A 15,002-nucleotide genomic window follows, 5' to 3' on the forward strand; every position below is an offset into this window, starting at 1 on the left:
TGAAATGATTGCTGTTTTGTTGCTTGAATTGAAAACAACTTTTACTGCATTTCAAAAGAGGAGTTCAAGTCTGAATTAAAGTAGAATGTAACTTAATGCTTATCACTGTTTTCAGTTGTTGAGATGGAAAGTTTGTGAACTAGAATTTTATATGAATATTTAAAATTAAAGCTAAAATAGGGCAATTATGAGCCAGAAATGTGTTGAAGTTTACAAAAGGCCAATTAAAATTTAGAATGCACTTTTAATAAGAACCAATATTCCACTCCTGTTTTGGATTTCCCCCCTCCCCTTCACACATTCTGGGTAGAACTCAATTCAGACTTTATACTTTCTTCACTTGACACCCTTTACTGAAGAGATTGAGGCATCCGGTGAGAACTCCATCCAGAATTTGCTGATTCTGTCATCTGCTGCTTTCTCAGTGGAGGAATGTTTTTTGTCCTTCCTGGTAGTTAACACCTGATTTCATTTTTCTTTTCTTTTCTAGTTAATGGAGTATGAGTTACTCTTTTGTCTTAGGGTTTTTAAAAGTACACATGTGCTTAAGATTTCTTCATTTTACAAAAATCTTCCCTTGAGTCTGCTGCTCCCTCAAGCTGTCTTGCTGCCTTTCCTTTTCAAATCACATTAACTTAAAAAAAAAAGTTTTGTCCTTAACGTAATGCACTTTCGTTAAAGAAAAACAGCTAAACTGGAAACTAAAATTCACTCCTTCCTAATTCCACCTCTAAACATTGCCACAAGTAGTTTACTTTTCCTGCCTTTACTTCCTGGCCATCCATTCACTTCTTAACCCCTTGTTATCTGGATTTTACTTTCACAAAGATCATGTATAACCTAATAAACACTTTCAAGTTCCTTTCTAAGTCAGCTTGAGCTTTCTGTAGCATTTAACATGGACCTGTCTCTTGAAATGCCTTTCTTTGGCTATCATTTACCTATCCATTTCATTCAACGAATACTTAGTATATTCTAACATAATGCACAAGGCAGTAGGAGGCAACAACAGATATAGCCCTTGCCCTCATGGAGCTTAAAGTCTGTTGAGGGAGATGTATACTGAAGAATGAATTCTATAATTAAATATAATTGTATAGTTAAAATGCTGAGTATTTACTTGTAAGAGCTTAAAATGGAGACCTGCCGGTGCTGGTGTATGATGGGAGAACCTCAGAAGGCCTTCTTAAAGAAATGTTACTTTGGAAATCTGTGACAGTTTTGAAGGATGAGTATGAATTAACTAGATGAAAAGAGGACTTTTTTTGTGATGTTATAATGACTTTGTTCTTTTCTGCCCTCCTTCTGCTTTCTGTTTTTCCTTCTTCCTGATTAATGTTAAGTGTTCTCCAAGTTTCAATTTTCAGATCATTTTTCTATATGTTTCTGCTCCTTAGACACTATTTCAGGCCCTTCTGTCTGAATAATTCTCAAATCTGTCTTCGTTATTTCTCTTCTGCCTTTGAATCCTGGTTTTTCCTTTTTTTTTTTTTTGGCTGCACCCATGGCATGTGGAATTTCCAGGGCTAGGAATTGAACTTGTGCCATAGCATTGACCCAAGTTGCTAGGTGACAATGCTGGATCCTTAACCTGTGTGTGCCACAAAAGAACTCCCCCAGTTGTTTTATACATACCTGATTGTCCAGGTTCATAGTGAACTCTTCCTTCTTATCAAACTTGTTGCCCTGGTGTTCCTTATTTCTGTTGATGTTATACCAAACCTGAATCTTTCTCCATTCTGTTACATCTTGTTTGTGGCCAGTGTCTATTAGTTCTCTTTCATGGTATTGTCGCTCTTCTCTCTGTTACTGCCAACTCTGGTACAGTTTTTTTCTTTCTTTCTTTCTTTCTTTCTTTCTTTCTTTCTTTCTTTCTTTCTTTCTTTCTGTCTGTCTGTCTTTCTGTCTGTCTTTCTGTCTGTCTGTCTTTCTGTCTGTCTGTCTTTCTGTCTTTCTGTCTGTCTGTCTTTCTGTCTGTCTGTCTTTCTGTCTGTCTGTCTTTCTGTCTGTCTTTCTGTCTGTCTTTCTGTCTTTCTTTCTTTCTTTCTGTCTTTCTTTCTGTCTTTCTGTCTTTCTTTCTTTCTTTCTTTCTTTCTTTCTTTCTTCCTTTCTTTTTTTTATCTTTTCAGAGCCCTGTGGCATATGGAAGTTCCCAGGCTGGTGGTCGAATTGGAGCTGCAGCTGCTGGCCTACGGCAACCCCAGCTCCTTAGTCCACTGAATGAGGCCAGAGACCTAACCTGCATCCTCATTGATATTAGTTGGGTTCTTAACCCACTGAGCCACACTGGGAACTCCTGGTACAGTTCTTAATATATGTTGATATCAAGGTTATAATAGACTTATAAATTGAGTTGTGCCACTTTCTTTTTCTCTTTTCAGGAGCTCTTTAAGACTGGGATTTTACTTGAGAGTTTGCAGACCTAACCCATAAGAGCATTCAGGCTTAGATTTTTTTGGGGAAGGGGGGAATTTGAATATCATTTCAGTTTAATAATGTTGGTTAGTGTAGGTTTTCTATTTCTTGTGTGAAATTTAGTGTTTAATTTTTTTTCTAGAAATCTATTGAATTTTCAAATCTAGTGTTATTTGGTTTTCACACAATTTTTTGTCCTTTAAGTTTTTTTGACTTGATGTACTTGTATACGGTATTATGTCTTGTGTGCTAATTGTATACGTCAATCTTTTTTTTTTTTCCTGATAATGAATCAGGTTCTCTTCCCACCAGGACTGATGTTATGACCTTCTTGCCTTGTCTTCCACCTGTAAACAGGTTATCTTATGCATTTCTGCCTAAAGTAATCTTGAATCCCAGCTCTTGTCACTTTTGCCACTCAGAAGTTTCCAGTTTCTTTCTTGGGATTTGCTTCAGATTTGCCAGATTCTTATCTTCCACTGTTTTTTCGTCTTGCACATATTCTTTTCCCTTTGCTTCTGTTGTTGCTTATAACTGTTTCCTCTACTTGAACTGTGTAAGTGGCTAATTATCATATGTCCAAGTCCTACCCATTCTCCAAGCTCCATTTCAAATTCCATCTCTTTCTGAAGTCTTCCCCATTTTCTTCTTCTGGATGGAATCCTTTCTGAAGAAAGAGATTTTCTTTCTTTCATTATTATTTTCTTTTAATGGCTGCACCTGCAGCGTATGGAAGTTCCTGGGCTAGGGATCAAATCGGAGCTGCAGCTGTGACCTGCACTGCAACTTGTCACAACTCAGGATCCTTAACACACTGAGTGGGGCCAGGAATTGAACCTGCATCCTCATGGAGACTGTGTTGGGTTCTTAACTTGCTGAGCCATAATGGGAACTCCAGGAAGGGAATTTTTTTTAAGGCATGAAGTTTTTTTTAATCTAATATTTTCTTTTTTTTACTTAATTTTTCCCTTACAGTTTTATTGAGATATAAGTGACATAAAGCATTGTATAAGTTTGGAATGTACAGCTTAATGATTTGACTTACACACATCATGAAATGATTATCCCAGTAAAAATCCATCATCTCATAGAGATGTAAAATTAAAGAAATAGAGGGAGTTCCCGTCGTGGCGCAGTGGTTAACGAATCCGACTAGGAACCATGAGGTTGCGGGTTCGGTCCCTGCCCTTGCTCAGTGGGTTAACGATCCGGCGTTGCCGTGAGCTGTGGTGTAGGTTGCAGAGGCGGCTCGGATCCCACGTTGCTGTGGCTCTGGCGTAGGCCGGTGGCTACAGCTCCAATTAGACCCCTAGCCTGGGAACCTCCACATGCTGTGGGAGCGGCCCAAGAAATAGCAAAAAGACAAAAAAAAAAAAAAAAAAAAAAGAAATAGAAACTTTTTTTCCTGAGATGAAAACTCACAGAATTTACTCTTATCAACTTTCACATATAGCATACAGCAGTGTTGATTACATTTATCACATGCACATTACATTCAAGTATTTACAACTGAAAGTTTGTACCTTTTGACACTCATTTGTCTTTTAAGCAACTTTATTGAAATGTAGTTTATATCTCATGATATGCACACGTGTTAAGTGTGCAGTTCTATGAGTCATGAGATCTGTGAGATTTTTATACAAATACTAGTTCTGCTCCTAAACTGTAGATTGAGTCTGTAACTGACTTTGTTGCATATTAAATGATATATGGGAAAAGGCCATAATTTGGAAGTGACTACCATATGACTAGATCTAAGTGTTCAGATGACATAAGCAGGAGTCTTCTCTGCTCATCACTTTTTTGGCCTCATTTTCAGCAGATACTTTCATCTGGCAGAGAGGACCACTGGTAACTCCAGGCCTATACGGGCCTTATTGCTATGGATTCAAGAGGGGAAAAAAGCATTTCATAGCTTGGCTACTCTTCTATCTGTATATAACTGACTCTCACTTAAGGCAGATAGAGATATGTCAGGTGTGGGGATAAAACTGCCAGATTTGCTGTTTAGTGAGGTTAGTTACGTAGTGGAGAATTAGTTTGAAGAAAAAACTGAAGACACTGAATCTTCTAGGCAGACTGTTACATCCTGGCTCAGACTAGGATGGTGGCATGTAATTAGGGCCTGGAATGGACAGGATTTGGTAATTAGCTATGGGAGAGAGAAGGAATGGGATTGTCAAGACTCCCAGTTTTCTAGCTTGGAAACCTGGTAGGGTAGATGTGTGTTGTTGACTGAGATGAAAAATGGAGAGAGAGCTGGTTTCTGGAGGTAAATAGTTCAATTTTGGTAATACGGGATTTGAGGTGCCTCTGAAACAACCAGGTAGAGATTTCTACTTGGCTGTTGCATATGTGAGTCCGGAGTTTGACAGAGGTTTTTGCTCAAGGTAGACATTTGGGAGTGAGTACCATATAAACATTTCTTTCTTAAGTGCATATATTCTGTCTCATGGAGAGATTGTTATTGGGTCTGCATGGAGTTTGGGGTACCATGTTTGGCCAGACCTGGCTTACATGCCCACTGGAACAGTCAGGAACTGATAGCCTTCTTGGAGCCGTGTGAGATCAACAAGTGGTTGTTTACCCAAAGAAAGGTTGGCTCTGGGCAGATAAACAACATAAACCCACTATTTTTGGTTCTTAATCCTTTTTAAAGGTCATTTTTTGAGTATTTGAGGAAAAATACACAAATATAACAATTATGTGTATCATTTCATGGTTTTGTATGGACTCTACCTCAGGAACTCCTGGTATGTAACAGCAAAAAGGCTAGAACAGCCCTGAAAAACAATAGTTTTAAGTCCTAGACAGGGAAGATAGACATTAAATTATTTCACAAATAATTATCTAATTGTAGTTATATTAAGATCTATAAATGGGAAACAGGGAGCTTTTAAGAGTATGTAATAAGGGAACCTGGTCTGTTTAGGGTACAGGTGCTTTTGGAAGGTTTTCCTGAGAAAGTCACCTGTAGACTGAGACCTTGGACCAGAAAGGAAAGGGAGAATGTTCCTGGAAGTATTTAGTAGTTTTTAAAGCAAACATTTTTTTGCCTTTTAAAAAAACTTATAAAAGCAGTATGCCTATTGTGGATGATTGGGGAAATATGAAAGAAATTTTAAAAGCAGCACAACATCTAAGTTTTGCTTTCTAACTTTTTATAAACTAACATCTAATACTGGTACTACCGCTAAGTTAACTGCTCAGTTGTAGATACTACACTAAATCTATCTGGATTTCTGCTTCCTTATCTTAAAAATTAAAAGGATTTGGTGAACTTTAAGACCATTTTCTGCTTAAAGAAAAAAAAAAGAAAATTCCATGACTTTAATGTCAAGGAGTTAGTTGCTGAAATTGCAGGTCTTATAATGTTTTTGGTCCTAATGACATCACTGGATTTCTCACTTTTGGCTGAAAAGTCACTCTTCCTGCCCTGGCTGTCATTTTAAGTAATGAAGGGAATGGCTTATGACCAGTAGTATTCTTCCATGTCCTGCTTTCTTATCTCCTCTTTTGAGCATTAGTGTTTTTGTCTTTTTTTTTCTTGTTTAGTCTTTAGGTAAATTATCTAAAATGTTACTGGCTCTCAATTTTGAAATTAAATTTAGAGGAGACTTGCATGGTTATGATACTGTTTTGTGATACTGAAATAGGTAGTTTTCTTATTCAGAATTAAAATTTTTGTAATATTTCAGGAATATATGATCTTGAATACCTTAAATTTGTATTTAACTAAGAATATTTTAGATTTATGGCTAAAAGGAGCTTCTGATGGGAAGTATTAAAGTAAAGGCTGTTAAATTTTGGTGAAGTTCTTAAAACATATTAAAAAAATCATTAAAAAAAAGAAAAAATCATTTAAAAATATCATGAAATAAAAATATTTCAACAGTAATTGTCCAGGAGTATCTTAAATATACACCACATCAACAAAATACAGCCACTTGTTGACAGATAACTTTATTGTCTCCATTTCAGTAATCTTCATGTAATAAAAATATTGGGAAAAAACCTGCTCGTCGAATTTATGTGTGTGTATCTTAGTAAATAAAAAAGTTAATGTTCCTGGAATAATGCTTTAGTCATCATCCCTACTTGTTAAATATTTTTTTCTCTGGTTTCTTATTTGCTTACAGTATAAAATTCAAATTTTGCCTTTTCTACCTCATTCACTTCCTACTGTTCTTTTATTAGCCTGTGTCACCTAAGTATCCAATTCTGGATTTGGATTTAGAATTCTTAGACCTGTACTGTCCACTGTGGTAGCCAATACCATTATGTGGTTGAAAATTCGAAATGTCTGAATTATGCACAAGGTTTTGAAGATAGTATTTAAGAAAGTGTCATGTACTTTAGAAATATTAATTACATAGTCATATGAATCTGTTTTGAATATGGCGGGTTAAATAAGTATATTATTAATTCCTTTCCTTTTTTTTTGGCCATGCCCATGACATGTGGAAGTTCTTGGGCCAGAGATTGATCCCTTGCTACTGTAGCAGCCCAAGCTGCTGCAGTGTCAGGGCCAGATCCTTAACCCCCTGCACTACAAGAAAACTCCATGTTTTTGGTTTTTTTTTTAATGTGTCTATTAAAAATTTAAAAATACTGTACAGTTCTACCTTTCTTTCCCCCTGTTCTTTGCTTATCAGAATACTTCAAAATCTAGTGTAAATCCTGTCTCTTCTGTGAAGCCTTCCTTGGTGGTCCAAGGCTGAAAGTTAGCTCTTCTGCATCATTACTTGAAGGCAGTATTTTGGTGTTTCTTGTACCATCTATTAATAGATTTCTTCACTATACGCCTTCTCAATTTTTAGTCTAGTGAAGCTCAATATCATCCCCTTAATTGTATATTACCGTAGAAAGTGAAAGTCTTCTGTAATCCTACTCTGACCCCCCACAGATTATCACTGTTAAAAGTAAGAGAGCTAAGTATAATCTTTCTTTTCCATTTCTTTCTTCTGTCTCACCCCAAAATGGGGTTATACTCTGCATCATTTTCTTTAACTCTGTTTTCACTGAGTATGTATATATTATAGCAAGATTTTTTGTGTCAGTAAATGTCAATTTCCTCATTCTTTTTAGTAGCTGAATAGTATTCCTTTTATGAATATACCTTAATATATCAATCACCTATTGATAAATATTTAGATTGTTTCAACTTCTTTTTTTTTTTTTCATTACAGACAGTGCTATGGTGCTTATACATGTCCCATGAAACTACTTTTATAGGATGAATTCTTAGAAATGTGTTTACTCTAAGAGAAGGCATGGAGATTTGACATGATGCCAAATTGCTTTGCAAAATCTTCAAAAAACTCACATTCCAACCAATGGTGTTTGTAGAGGCTCCCCTCCTCCCCTCACCAACACAGTAACATCATTTATTTTAATCTTTTGCCAGTCTACCAGCTGAAAAAACAGTATTTAATTTTTATCTGTGTTTCTTTGATTATGAGTAAGGTTGAGCAGTTTTGTATGTTTTTTGGTGCTTTGCATTTCTCTGTCTTTTGTTGATTTTGTGTGTGTGTGTGTGTGTGTGTGTGCGTGTGTGTCTTTTGGCTCTTTAGGGCCGTACCTGCAGCATAGAAGTTCCCAGGCTAGGGGTTGAATGGGAGCTGTTGCTGCTGGCCAATGCCAGAGCCACAGCAACACGGCACCCAAGCTGTGTCTGCAACCTACACCACAGCTCACGGCAACACCAGATCCGTAACCCATTGAGCGAGGCCAGGGATCAAACCTGCAACCTCATGGTTCCTAGTTGGATTCGTTTCTGCTGTACCACAATGGGAACTCCATGTTGATTTTTCTAATTGTTTAATTTTTCTTACTCATTCGTAAGAACTCTTTTAGAGTACAGATATTAACTCTTTCTCTGGCATGTTGCATTTACTGTTTTATTTTTGTTCATGAAATACAAAAACTCATTTGCTTTTGAAGTATTAAAAAACAATAAGGTTAAAAGTTTGTCTTCTACTCCTCAGTATATTTTTTAAGCTCCTTGGTGGTTGAATTTTGTCCCAAAATGTTTTGTTTTGCCAACAGTACTAGTTCAGTGCTTTGTACAAAGTAAGTGTTCAGATATTGGTGTGTGTGAAGGGGTCTAGAATACGCTACTGTGGCATACAATTTATTTTGAGCTGAAAGCATTTGATGATAGGCCTTTTTTTCCCCTTTCTTTCTGAACTCCTTTATCTGCCTAAAAGCAAAGCCCCTCGGAAGAACTTTGTTATCATATGTTCACTTCCCAGAGTTAAAACTGGGGAAGATAAGACTCATCACTAGAGAATAGAAAAGTGGGCATCACACCTAAACTGACCTTGTCACAAAAGATCATCTCTCCTGTGTATTCAACTCAGGTTTCACTTATCTGTCCTAAAAGTTGTTTGTTTTCTTATTAATGTCCTTCTTGCCCTCCCTTTCCCCTATTAAGATGGTATATAAGCCACCAATTTTCTTTTTCTTTCTCTGGCTGTACCTCCAGTTATGCAAGTTCCTAGGCTAGGGGTTGAATTGGAGCTGCATCTGCTGGCCTGTACCACAGCCACAGCAACACCAAACCCCAGCCTCATCTGTGACTTACACTGCAGCTTTCAGCAGCGCTGGATCCTTAACCCACTGAGCGAGGCCAGGGATCGAATCTGCATCCTCAGGGACACTATGTCGGGTTTTTAACCCACTGAGCCACAACAGGAACTCCTAGCTCCCAATTCTAACTGTCTTCTTGAGTCACGTTTTTCTGTAAACTCTGAATGAGTGAATAAAAATCTTTCTTTTCTCTTGCCAGTCTGTCTTTTGTCAGTTTAATTTGCAGACCCCCAAATTCTCAACCTAAGAGGATAGAGGAAGATTATTTTCCTCCCTAACAATGACCAGATTGATTTTTCTGGTTATTAGAACAAGGGATAATAAGTGAAGTTTCTCTAAAAATAAAAGTATTTTCAATATAAAGAGCATAAGTCAAATTTCTTTAAACTTTATTCTTCAAGATGTGTTCTCCAAAACTAAAAATTTGTTAAACAAAATGGAATGAACTACTAGAGAGACACACCCCTTCCCCTGAATATATTCCTACGATAAGAATGCTATTTGTTAATCAAGTGGCATAATTACTCTAATTGTGTTGATTAAGCCTTTGTTCTTCCTAAAGTTATTCACTGTTTCCTGTTCTTTCTTAACATCTAATCAATTTACGTAGATGGTTTGTCACATCGTTGAGAAGAAACAACAAAAAGTCATTCAGTTAAGGTTAAGTAAAATCTTTATACAAAGGAGGTCCTTAATTTCTTAAAAGAAAAAAGAAACCCGGAATTTCCTGGTGGCTAAGCAGGTCAAACACCTGGTGTTTTCAGTGATGTGGTACAGGTTTGATCCCTGGCCCAGGAACCTCCAAAAAAAAGAATAAAGGAATCTTGTATTCTGTACCTTACTATTCTCTATTTACTAGGTTTGTGATCTTGCACCAAAGTAGTTAATCTTTCTAAACCTTATTTCCTCATATGTAAAATGAGGATGGTAGTAGTCCTCCTCTCACAGGGTTACTGTGATGACTAAATGAATGAGTGCAGCTAAGCACTGAGCACCATTTTTGCCACATAGTAATGCTCAATAAATATTAGTGAAGATGAGTGTTTGTGAGAGAATATTGGTGTCTGAGAAGTTGAGATCAGTTTCATCTTCAAAAGCAAATATGAATAGGTGCATATATAGGGTGCTTGAAAATTAAATTCTGATACTTTCTGAAATTATTTGCTATTTTTGTCCAATATTAGTGTTCACATTTGAATTTGCAAAATAATTCTTCTGCAGACAGTACTAGCAGATTGACGTAGGTTTTGTTGCTTTTCCTGTTTTGTACATCAAGAAAGTCTAATGAAGGTTATTGTCCCACCAAGGTCAAATAATTAAAAGAAAGTCAAATCAGGCTTCTCTTGAGTTATCTCAGAATGGGGACTAGGACCTTAGAGTTAAGTATAAAGTGAAGTCAAGGACTCTACATTCTACTGAAAGCCCAAGTACTTAGTGGCCTGTGTCCTTCCCAGGGCCTTATTAAGATGTGGCAGAAATCCATAGTCACTGCAGTGGCTGGTTTGCCTGTGGGGAGCGTTGTCGTTTTTGCTCCCTTCCTTCCTTGGGGTGGCCTTCCCTTAGAAGCTTAGTGTGGAAAGGTCTAAGAGAACCAGTCCTGAAGGTTAGGAATACCAGCAAACATCTCATTATATAGATGGGTAGTCATTATGTACCTGAGTGGATTATCTGTGCCTATTTGAGCAAGGGATAAAGAATATTGGAGAGAAGTTTCAGTGTGGACAGAGAGGATGGCAGTGGAACAGCCTGCAATTTTTTTTTTTTTTTTTTTTTTTTTTTTTTTTTGCATTTCTGTTAGTTCATACTGATAATACAGAATGTAACCAGGCTGCAGTGTTCTTGACAGGCTGTCTCTGCTGGAGCAGGGAGCAAAAGTTAGAAGCAGTTGTGCATCTTTAGGTAGGGGAATTGGCAGTGGGTTAGAGCCCGTCACCCTTCAGTTACAGAAAGAAAGCTCAAGCTTGTCCCTAGAAGAAAAGCCATCGTTTGGCTACCTGTAATACACAGTATAGTTTGTATTAGCCAGGGAAGTTAAGTGATAACAACCACAGAGGACTAAAGTGCTCAAATGTTGACAGTTTATCCTGTTCTCCCTCACTGCACCCCCCAACCCCCCTAAAAGATCAGACCATGGGCCAAGCCTGAATTTGGAGATGGAGAAGATGAAAGAGTGAAGGTTAAAGATTTAAATATCAGTAAATTGCACTGGACTTTTTAATAACTGAAAGCTTCTGGAAGCTAAAAGAATTGTTCCAGATGACATTAAGGGTTAGGAAAGGGAAATTGGACCAACCATAGTTTGGGGTAGAAACTAGAGAAAAATAAAATCTTTCTCATGTTTTTACCAGTTTCAGACCCTTTATTAAAGTTACATAAGTATTGGAGTTCCTTTTATGGCTCAATGGTTAATGAACCTGACTAGGATCCATGAGATTGTGGGTTCGATCCCTGGCCTCACTCAGTGGGTTAATGATCTGGTGTTGCCATAATCTGTGGTGTAGGTGGCAGATGCAGCTCTGATCCCATGTTTCTGTGGCTGTGGTGTAGGCTGGCATTTGTAGCTCTGATTCAACCCCTAGCTTGGGAACGTCCTTACGCCACGGGGTGCGGTCCTACAAAGCAAAAAAAAAAAAAAGTTACATAAGTGTCAGCCTGGTTTCTTACTAAAGCCCCTCTGATACCAGACCCCATTCTTTTCTCTCTATAAAGCTATTGGAGTATGTACATGACTGTTTAATCTTCTTAATGGTTCTGTTTCCAAGTACGTTCCAGTTCTGCTCAATATAATTTAGTATTAAGCATGCTTTATTTAATTCTAACTATTTCAAATTTATAAACTGTATATGATAACCTTTTAAATTGGAACATTAATTAAAATATTTCTTAGTTTTTTTTGGAGTTTGAGTTGATCAAACCTTGGAAACATTAAATAAAATAGACTCAATAAAAGTTTATTATATTTTACTTAGTGTAGATATTTTGAATTTATAAAGTTTCACATTAGTTTTCAGCCATTATTCACTTATAAAAGATAAATGGGTTGCAGTTTAAATAGTGTAGAGCAATAAAATACAAGATTGAGACGGATTAAATAATACCTGACATGTACCTGGCCCTATTTTAAGTGCTTTATATGCATTAATCCATTTATCTTTACAAATATCGTATGATATAGGTGTTATCTGTTCTATTTTACACATGAGGAAAATGAGGCACAGAAGTTAAATAACTTGTCAGGGTTTGAACAGCTAGTAAGTGGTAGAGCTGGGATTCAGACCCAGGTAGTCTGGCTTCAGAATCCATGTTCTTAACCACAGAATTGTATTTGTTCTCAATGGAGTAGGATCATTTAAAGATGAAGATGTGCACCACATAAAGGTGTATACACATTTTACTTATTTTTGCCTGTTTTTATTCCCTTTTGTCCGCAAAGAGTAGGTAGGTTTGCCTGAGTTTGCTGAAGTGTTACCTGAGGTAGCTGGTAAAACATCTCCACTCAGGGTCTAAATATATATATTTGATGGGTTAAATTTGATTGACTTTTAACAATTAACCTCTGCTTCTCTCTCTCTCTCTCTTTTTTCTTTTTCTTTTGCTTTTTATGGCTGCACCCTCAGCATATGGAGGTTCCCAGGACCCTACAGTCAGACCTGTAGCCGCCTGCCTACACCACAGCAATGCCAGATCTGAGCCACGTCTGTGACCTACACCACAACTCACCGCAATGCTGGATCCTTAACCCACTGAGCAAGGCCAGGGATCGAACCCAAAACCTCATGGCTCCTAGTCAGATTCATTTCTGCTGCGCCATGATGGGAAATCCCCCTGCTTCTCTTTTTAATATTTAAATTTTGTTAGAAACTTCTCATGGCAACTTTTTGTTTTATTTTTTTTAATTAAAAAAAATTTTTTTTTTTGGTCTTTTTAGGGCCACACCTACAGTATATGGAAGTTTCCAGGCTAGGGGTCTAATCAGAGCTGCAGCCGCCAGCCTGCAGCACAGCCACAGCAACGTGGGAGCCAAGCTGCATCTTTGACCTACACCACAGCTTGCAGCAACACTGGATCTTTAACCCACTGAGCAAGGCCAGGGATCAAACCCGCATCCTCATGAATGCTAGTCAGGTTCGTTACCACTGAGCCACGTTGGGAACCCCCATGGCAATTTTTTGATTGGCATTTTTTGACTTGCCTAATATTTCCTTTGCATCATAGAGAAAACATTTTTAAAAGGTCAGTGGAATACAGTTGCTTTTTAAACATCCAGGACCCTTCTTGTAAATATTTTTTTAAATTATTGCTTTTATTACCTATCTCATTTGTGAGACATATGTAAGTTTAATTGTTGATGATCATACAGACATGCATGGTTATTATTAAAGTTGAAATTGGGGAGATATTTGTAAAACATAGTTATGTTACTTGCATTATTTTTTAGAATACATTTAAAATCTATCCTATGAGTGAACAGGAAGAATAAAAGAAAAGATGCTGCCACATCAGTTGAAAATCAAAGTGAATAAGCTCATCTAGGGAAATTTTTGGATTCAAATAGGTCAAGAAATGAAACCTGATTTTTTACCTGTTAATGATGCTGAGACTGTCCTCTGGAATATTATTAAATTGTCTATGTTCCATAAAAAATTATGTAAACATAATTGGTTATAGCATATAGACATTTAAAAATAATCCGTTTCCTTGAAAGTTTCTCTTTAAAACAAAACCCTTTTTGCCTCCTTATTACAAAAGTAGTGCTCACTGAACAAATTTAAAACAAAGAAAAGCCCCAGGAATAAATAAAAATCTGTCATACTCATACTATTCAAAGGTAATATTTGTAAATATTTCGGTATACAAAGTGTAAGTTTAAAAACAGAATCTTACTGGGAGTTCCTGTCGTGGCTCAGTGGTAACAGACCCCACTAATATCCACTGGCCTTGCTCATTGCGTTAAGGATCCGGCATTTCTGTGAGCTGTGGTGGAGGTCACAGACGTGGCTTGAATCTGGCATGTCTGTGGCTGTGGTATAGGCCAACAGCTGCAGCTCCAATTTGACCCCTACCCGGGGATCTTCCGTATGCTGCAGGTACAGCCCTAAAAAGATTTAAAAAAAAAAAAAAAGAAGAATCTTAATACTTAACGTTTCTGCTGTAACTTAAGAATTTTAAGAAATTAGGTGACTAAAGCTGAAATTTTGTTCATACATTAAACTTGTATGTCTGAACCTGAAATGGAAGAAACTTGAAGTGAGGGGGACAGAGAGGGGAGTTATTTAAATAGAAAGTTTTATTCTAATTGTCTGTTCATCTCCCCCCCCCCCATATCCTCATTTTTTCAGCTGTGGAAGTTTTAACCTTTAAAAAAACAAGGTGTTTCAAATTTGAAGTGTTTTTCTGTAGTAATAGACGAAAATAGAATAAGATGTGGGGAGGCAGAACCTAAACTGAAGGAGGTCAGAAACCATATGGAAATAGAAAATCCAAAACCTCTAGCAGAATGAAGTTAGAAAGAATGGAATCTAAACACTGAAATTATACATCTGCAAGGCAGCTGTGTATCTTTTTTTTTTTTTTTTTTTTTTTTTTTTGCCACACTTGAGTCACACGGAAGTTCCCAGGCCAGGGATCGAATCCTAGCTGCAGCTGTGATCTATGCCACAGCCATGGCAGTGCCAGATCCTTAACCCACTGCACTGGGCTGGGGATTGAACCTGTGCCACTGCAGAGACAATGCTGGATCCTTAACCTAGCTGTGCATTCTTTATTCAGAGGTTCTGTTGCAGAAATAGCAAAAGAAATTTTGAGAGGAAGACATTCTCAATAGACTGAGCATATATTCTATCACTAATTATAATATATACTATTTAATGTCACAATGTATATTTAATTCATCTTTAAATAAATTATTTTCTTTTTTTAAAGAGTTATAAAAATTCTCTCCCCAAAACAAAAGATCACTTTGTTGAGTTAAATTTGGGTTTCTTAATTTTATTTTC

The 15,002-nt window shown here is 37.0% G+C and overlaps 1 long non-coding RNA gene across 1 annotated transcript; it reads left to right on the plus strand.

Moving 5' to 3' along the window:
- The first annotated feature begins 2,129 nt into the window (after positions 1-2,129).
- On the plus strand, positions 2,130-9,722 carry LOC146396930 (uncharacterized). Its single transcript, XR_014827499.1, has 2 exons — positions 2,130-3,533; positions 3,809-9,722. It is a non-coding gene; the product is annotated as an uncharacterized LOC146396930 (long non-coding RNA).
- The last annotated feature ends 5,280 nt before the right edge of the window (positions 9,723-15,002 follow it).

Source organism: Sus scrofa, chromosome 14 (genome assembly GCF_054392235.1).
Source record: "Sus scrofa isolate SSC_HxYL_T2T_F1_AM1 chromosome 14, Sscrofa_HxYL_maternal_Yorkshire_Landrace_v2.0, whole genome shotgun sequence".
Classification (NCBI taxonomy): Eukaryota; Metazoa; Chordata; class Mammalia; order Artiodactyla; family Suidae; genus Sus; species Sus scrofa.